General features: G+C 33.2%; 2 non-coding genes across 2 annotated transcripts; both read right to left on the bottom strand.

The window, feature by feature from the left end:
* Positions 1-4955: 4955 nt before the first annotated feature.
* TRNAG-GCC lies at positions 4956-5026 on the bottom strand. The gene has a single exon. It is a non-coding gene; the product is annotated as a tRNA-Gly (tRNA).
* A 2454-nt stretch (positions 5027-7480) lies between these two features.
* TRNAG-GCC lies at positions 7481-7551 on the bottom strand. The gene has a single exon. It is a non-coding gene; the product is annotated as a tRNA-Gly (tRNA).
* Between the last annotated feature and the right edge of the window lie 763 nt (positions 7552-8314).

The following is an 8314-nucleotide window of genomic DNA, read 5'->3' as shown; positions in this document are numbered from 1 at the left end:
GGATTGAGGCTGAGTCCCTCACCGACGACTTCCATCCACGCATACTCTGACTCCGACTGGGCCGGCTGTCCCATAGACCGGAAGAGCACCAGTGTGTATGCAGTGTTTCTTGGGACAAATCTTGTATCGTGGCTTTCACGGAAACAGCGGACAGTAGCGCGCTCCTCGACCGAAGCAGAGTATAAAGTCTTAGCTGATGTGGCAGCTGAGGTCACTTGGGTTGTTTCTCTTCTTCGGGAGTTAGGTCTTCACTCTGGGCAGTCCTCTACTTTGTGGTGTGATAACTTGGGCGCAACATATCTTTGTGCTAATCCAGTTTTTCATGCCAGGACGAAGCATGTTGAAATCGACTACCATTTTGTTTGAGATAAGGTAGCTAGTGGTGACTTTGTGGTTAATTTTGTATCAACAAAGGATCAGCTTGCGGATATCTTCACCAAACCACTTGCAGGGCCCAGGTTTATTACTCTTCGAAACTAGCTTAACGTTGTGTCTCTTACACCGTGCGCTTGAGGGGGTGTGTGAGTAATATTAGTGTTATTATTATTTTATGTTTATAGTCTATAGTTAATTATGTACGGTTAGAATAAGTCTTCTGCTTGTAACCTGTTAGATAGGAACAATTACAGATAGACTCAGATATACTCTCCTGTAATCCTATCTTTCTGAATGAAATTAAATTTTGAATTCTCATCTTTAATACCTGTGCCCTCTCCTATCTTCAAAGTCATCTTTGGTATCTTTCTACATTACACAATAATTTGTCTATAAATGCACACTTCAGTAAGAGTCTAAGAGATGAAGACAACTGACAAAAGAGATTAAGGAAAATCGAATCTTTTTTTTAAGTGACGAGACAAAAATAACCTTGTCTAAAACAAAGTTTCGTCGGAAAAGTTATGAAAATGATAAAAAATGTTTAAAATTTTATAGTTTAAGGTGTGTAATGACAAAAACGATAGTCATATACTAAACGGGGAATTTTCACAAAAGACAAGAGACCACTACAAATATAATGATAAGCAAAATAAATCATGATATTTAAAAATGAACATTCAATATATTAAAAATGACCAATGATCCGCATATGACATATACTGATTGGTTCTAATTAGATTTGTTCATAAAACATTTCTAAAAAACAAAAATGTACCAGCCGGGAATCAAACCCAGGTCTGTACCGTGGCAGGGTACTATTCTACCACTAGACCACTAGTGCATCACCAATAAAATAAAGGTGATCAGAAATACCAGCGTTTTTCCGTCCACCACAATTGATCGACGATAATTTGAAAAAAATGCACTTTTTACAGCTATTTTTTAGTGCGATTGGAAAAGTGAACATTTCCCGCAGTGGTTATGGAATTAGCAACATAAAAGTTAAATTATGTGTACCTAAGACCCAATCATCACGTGTAATATTATATTTCATTTGTCATCTTATATATATTATAGGATAAAAATGTACCGCCGGCCCTCAAATTATGTACCAAAATGTTATTAGATTATCAAATTTAAAAACTAAAAATTCAACCCTTAAATTTATGTGCATTTTGAATCCCAATATTATTATAATCAATTGTAATCATGCATTATTTTAGGAAGAATATTTTTTGTAGCATTAAGTTCTGTCTACAACCTCGTCAACAACAGAGCTCACGTTATTTTTGTCGTATGTTAATTGTTTCATTGCAGTCGCTGGTTGCAGGTTAGTTCGTCGACTGACTAGAATTTTCAAAGTAAAACGTACGAGATAGGTGCGTTTTTAATTGCAGTGCAATCTTGAGCATTTTTTTTTGCATTTTGAGATAGGGATTCATGTGTGCTTATGGTGTATGTGTACACATTAGTCAAATTTCTTGTGCATTTTAGTCAACGTTTATGAAAAGAGCTCCTTATGGAGCAACTTGCTCTTTCCGGATGGACTCTAAAACTCCTTCTGGAAAGAGCTCCTTTTGGAGAGTTTAATACCTGTGCGCACTCCTATCTTCAAAGTCATCTTTGGTATTCTTCTACATTACACAACAATTTGTCTATAAATGCACACTTCAGTAAGAGTCAAAGAGATGAAGACAATGGACGAAAGATATTAAGGAAAATCGAATATTTTTTTTAAGTGATGAGACAAAAAATAACCTTGTCTAAAACAAAGTTTCGTCGGAAAAGTTAACAAAATGACAAAAAATGTTCAAAATATTATAGTTTAAGGTGTTTAGTGACAAAAACGATAGTCTTATACTAAACGGGGAATTTTCACAAAAGACAAGAGACCACTACAAATATAATGGTAAGCAAAATAAATCATGATACTTAAAAATGAACATTCAATATATTAAAAATGGCCAATGATCCGTATATGACATATACTGATTGGTTATAATTAGATTAGTTCATAAAACATTTCTAAAAAACAAAAATGTACCAGCCGGGAATTGAACCCAGGTATGTACCGTGGCAGGGTACTATTCTACCACTAGACCACTAGTGCATCACCAATAAAATAAAGGTGATCAGAAATACCAGCGTTTTTCCGTCCACCACAATTGATCGACGATAATTTGAAAAAAAATGCACTTTTTGCAGCTATTTTTTAGAGCGATTGGAAAAGTGAACATTTCCCAGAGTGGTTATGGAATTAGCAACACAGAAGTTAAATTATGTGTACCTAAGACCCAATCATCACGTGTAATATTATATTTCATTTGTCATCTTATATATATTATAGGATAAAAATGTACCGCCGGCCCTCAAATTATGTACCAAAATGTTATTAGATTATCAAATTTAAAAACTACAAATTCAACCCTTAAATTTATGTGCATTTTGAATCCCAATATTATTATAATCAATTGCAATCATGCATTATTTTAGGAAGAATATTTATTGTTGGATGAAGTTCTGTCTACGACCTCGTCAACAACAAAGTTCACGTTATTTTTGTCGTATGTTAATTGTTTCGTTGCAGTCGCTGGTTGCAGGTTAGTTCGACGACTGACTGGATTTTTCAAAGTAAAACGTACGTGATAGGTGCGTTTTTAATTGCAGTACAATCTTGAGCATTTTTTTGTGCATTTTGAGATAGGGATTCATGTGTGCTGATGGTGTATGTGTACACATCAGTCAAATTTCTTGTGCATTTTAGTCAACGTTTACGAAAAAAGCTCCTTATGGAGCAACTTGCTCTTTCCGGATGGACTCTAAAACTCCTTCTGGAAAGAGCTCCTTTTGGAGAGTTTAATACCTGTGCGCTCTCCTAGCTTCAAAGTCATCTTTGGTATCTTTCTACATTACACAATAATTTGTCTATAAATGCACACTTCAGTAAGAGTCTAAGAGATGAAGACAACCGACGAAAGAGATTAAGGAAAATTGAATATTTTTTTTAAGTGATGAGACAAAAAATAACCTTGTATAAAACAAAGTTTCGTCGGAAAAGCTATAAAAATGACAAAAAATTGTTTAAAATTTTATAGTTTAAGGTGTCTAATGACAAAAACGATAGTCTTATATTTAACGTGAAATTTTCGCAAAAGACAAGAGACCACTACAAATATAATGGTAAGCCAAATAAATCATGATATTTAAAAATGAACATTCAATATATTAAAAATGACCAATGATCTGGACATATACTGATTTATAATAATTAAATTAGTTTATAAAACATTTGTGAAAAACAAAAATGCACCAGCTGGGAATCGAACCCGAGTGTGTACCATGGCAAGGTACTATTCTACCAGTACACCACTAGTACATCACCAATTAAATAAAGGTGATCAGAAATACCAGTATTTTTCCGTCCACCACAATTGATCGACGATAATTTGAAAAAAAAAATGCACTTTTTGCCGCTTTTTTTTAGAGCGATTGGAAAAGTGAACATTTCCCGCAGTGGTTATGGAATTAGCAACATAAAAGTCAAATTATGTGTACCTAAGACGCAATCATCACGTGTAATATTATATTTCATTTGTCATCTTATATATATTATAGGACAAAAATGTACCGTCGGCCCTCAAATTATATACCAAAATGTTATTAGATTATCAAATTTAAAAACTAAAAATTCAACCCTTAAATTTATGTGCATTTTGAATCCCAATAATATTATAATCCATTGTAATCATGCATTATTTTAGGAAAAATATTTTTTGTAGGATTAAGTTCTGTCTACAACCTCGTCAACAACAGAGCTCACATTATTTTTGTCGTATGTTAATTATTTTGTTGCAGTCGCTGGTTGTAGGTTAGTTCGTCGACTGACTGGAATTTTCAAAGTAAAACGTACGAGATAGGTGCGTTTTTAATTGCAGTACAATCTTGAGCATTTTATTGTGCATTTTGAGATAGGGATTCATGTGTGCTTATGGTGTATGTGTACACATTAGTCAAATTTCTTGTGCATTTTTGTCAACGTTTACGAAAAGAGCTCCTTATGGAGAAACTTGCTTTTTCCTGATGGACCCTACAACTCCTTCTGGAAAGAGCTCCTTTTGGAGAGTTTACTACCTGTGCGCTCTCCTAGCTTCAAAGTCATCTTTGGTATCTTTCTACATTACACAATAATTTGTCTATAAATGCACACTTCAGTAAAAGTCTAAGAGATGAAGAAAACCGACGAAAGAGATTAAGGAAAATCGAATATTTTTTTTAAGTGATGAGACAAAAAATAACCTTGTCTAAAACAAAGTTTCGTCGGAAAAGTTATCAAAATGACAAAAATTGTTTAAAATTTTATAGTTTAAGGTGTTTAATGGCAAAAACGATAGTCTTATATTAAACGTGGAATTTTCACAAAAGACAAGAGACCACTACAAATATAAGGGTAAGCCAAATAAATCACGATATTTAAAAATGAACATTCAATATATTAAAAATGACTAATGATCTGCATATGACATATACTGATATATAATAATTAAATTAGTTTATAAAACATTTGTGAAAAACAAAAATGCACCAGCTGGGAATCGAACCCGGGTCTGTACCGTGGCAGGGTACTATTCAACCACTAGACCACTAGTGCATCACCAATTACATAAAGGTGATCAGAATTCCGTCCACCACAATTGAATGACGATAATTTGAAAAAAAATGCACTTTTGATGGTATTTTTTAGAGCGATTGGAAAAGTGAACATTTCCCGCAGTGGTTATGGAATTTGCAACATAAAAGTTAAATTATTCGTACCTAAGACCCAATCATCACGTGTAATATTATATTTTATTTGTCATCTTATATATATTATAGGATAAAAATGTACAGCCGGCCCTCAAATTATGTACCAAAATGTTATTAGATTATCAAATATAAAAACTAAAAATTCAACCCTTAAATTTATGTGCATTTTGAATCCCAATATTATTATAATCAATTGTAATCATGCATTATTTTAGGAAGAATATTTATTGTTGGATTAAGTTCTGTCTACAACCTCGTCAACAACAGAGTTCACGTTATTTTTGTCGTATGTTAATTGTTTCGTTGCAGTCGCTGGTTGCAGGTTAGTTCGACGACTGACTGGAATTTTCAAAGTAAAACGTACGTGATAGGTGCGTTTTTAATTGCAGTACAATCTTGAGCATTTTTTTGTGCATTTTGAGATAGGGATTCATGTGTGCTGATGGTGTATGTGTACACATCAGTCAAATTTCTTGTGCCTTTTAGTCAACGTTTACGAAAAAAGCTCCTTATGGAGCAACTTGCTCTTTCCGGATGGACTCTAAAACTCCTTCTGGAAAGAGCTCCTTTTGGAGAGTTTAATACCTGTGCGCTCTCCTAGCTTCAAAGTCATCTTTGGTATCTTTCTACATTACACAATAATTTGTCTATAAATGCACACTTCAGTAAGAGTCTAAGAGATGAAGACAACCGACGAAAGAGATTAAGGAAAATTGAATATTTTTTTTAAGTGATGAGACAAAAAATAACCTTGTATAAAACAAAGTTTCGTCGGAAAAGCTATAAAAATGACAAAAAATTGTTTAAAATTTTATAGTTTAAGGTGTCTAATGACAAAAACGATAGTCTTATATTTAACGTGAAATTTTCGCAAAAGACAAGAGACCACTACAAATATAATGGTAAGCCAAATAAATCATGATATTTAAAAATGAACATTCAATATATTAAAAATGACCAATGATCTGGACATATACTGATTTATAATAATTAAATTAGTTTATAAAACATTTGTGAAAAACAAAAATGCACCAGCTGGGAATCGAACCCGAGTCTGTACCATGGCAAGGTACTATTCTACCAGTACACCACTAGTACATCACCAATTAAATAAAGGTGATCAGAAATACCAGTATTTTTCCGTCCACCACAATTGATCGACGATAATTTGAAAAAAAAAATGCACTTTTTGCCGCTTTTTTTTAGAGCGATTGGAAAAGTGAACATTTCCCGCAGTGGTTATGGAATTAGCAACATAAAAGTCAAATTATGTGTACCTAAGACGCAATCATCACGTGTAATATTATATTTCATTTGTCATCTTATATATATTATAGGACAAAAATGTACCGTCGGCCCTCAAATTATATACCAAAATGTTATTAGATTATCAAATTTAAAAACTAAAAATTCAACCCTTAAATTTATGTGCATTTTGAATCCCAATAATATTATAATCCATTGTAATCATGCATTATTTTAGGAAAAATATTTTTTGTAGGATTAAGTTCTGTCTACAACCTCGTCAACAACAGAGCTCACATTATTTTTGTCGTATGTTAATTATTTTGTTGCAGTCGCTGGTTGTAGGTTAGTTCGTCGACTGACTGGAATTTTCAAAGTAAAACGTACGAGATAGGTGCGTTTTTAATTGCAGTACAATCTTGAGCATTTTATTGTGCATTTTGAGATAGGGATTCATGTGTGCTTATGGTGTATGTGTACACATTAGTCAAATTTCTTGTGCATTTTTGTCAACGTTTACGAAAAGAGCTCCTTATGGAGAAACTTGCTTTTTCCTGATGGACCCTACAACTCCTTCTGGAAAGAGCTCCTTTTGGAGAGTTTACTACCTGTGCGCTCTCCTAGCTTCAAAGTCATCTTTGGTATCTTTCTACATTACACAATAATTTGTCTATAAATGCACACTTCAGTAAAAGTCTAAGAGATGAAGAAAACCGACGAAAGAGATTAAGGAAAATCGAATATTTTTTTTAAGTGATGAGACAAAAAATAACCTTGTCTAAAACAAAGTTTCGTCGGAAAAGTTATCAAAATGACAAAAATTGTTTAAAATTTTATAGTTTAAGGTGTTTAATGGCAAAAACGATAGTCTTATATTAAACGTGGAATTTTCACAAAAGACAAGAGACCACTACAAATATAAGGGTAAGCCAAATAAATCACGATATTTAAAAATGAACATTCAATATATTAAAAATGACTAATGATCTGCATATGACATATACTGATATATAATAATTAAATTAGTTTATAAAACATTTGTGAAAAACAAAAATGCACCAGCTGGGAATCGAACCCGGGTCTGTACCGTGGCAGGGTACTATTCAACCACTAGACCACTAGTGCATCACCAATTACATAAAGGTGATCAGAATTCCGTCCACCACAATTGAATGACGATAATTTGAAAAAAAATGCACTTTTGATGGTATTTTTTAGAGCGATTGGAAAAGTGAACATTTCCCGCAGTGGTTATGGAATTTGCAACATAAAAGTTAAATTATTCGTACCTAAGACCCAATCATCACGTGTAATATTATATTTTATTTGTCATCTTATATATATTATAGGATAAAAATGTACAGCCGGCCCTCAAATTATGTACCAAAATGTTATTAGATTATCAAATATAAAAACTAAAAATTCAACCCTTAAATTTATGTGCATTTTGAATCCCAATATTATTATAATCAATTGTAATCATGCATTATTTTAGGAAGAATATTTATTGTTGGATTAAGTTCTGTCTACAACCTCGTCAACAACAGAGTTCACGTTATTTTTGTCGTATGTTAATTGTTTCGTTGCAGTCGCTGGTTGCAGGTTAGTTCGACGACTGACTGGAATTTTCAAAGTAAAACGTACGTGATAGGTGCGTTTTTAATTGCAGTACAATCTTGAGCATTTTTTTGTGCATTTTGAGATAGGGATTCATGTGCGCTGATGGTGTATGTGTACACATTAGTCAAATTTCTTGTGCATTTTAGTCAACGTTTACGAAAAGAGCTCCTTATGGAGCAACTTGTTCTTTCCGGATGGACCCTACAACTCCTTCTGGAAAGAGCTCCTTTTGGAGAGTTTAATACATGTGCGCTCTCCTATCTTCAAA

Source organism: Ipomoea nil, unplaced genomic scaffold, assembly GCF_001879475.1.
Source record: "Ipomoea nil cultivar Tokyo-kokei standard unplaced genomic scaffold, Asagao_1.1 scaffold3226, whole genome shotgun sequence".
NCBI classification, from domain to species: Eukaryota; Viridiplantae; Streptophyta; class Magnoliopsida; order Solanales; family Convolvulaceae; genus Ipomoea; species Ipomoea nil.
The sequence above is the reverse complement of the archived record's forward strand: the minus strand, read 5'-3'. Positions and strand labels throughout refer to the sequence as shown.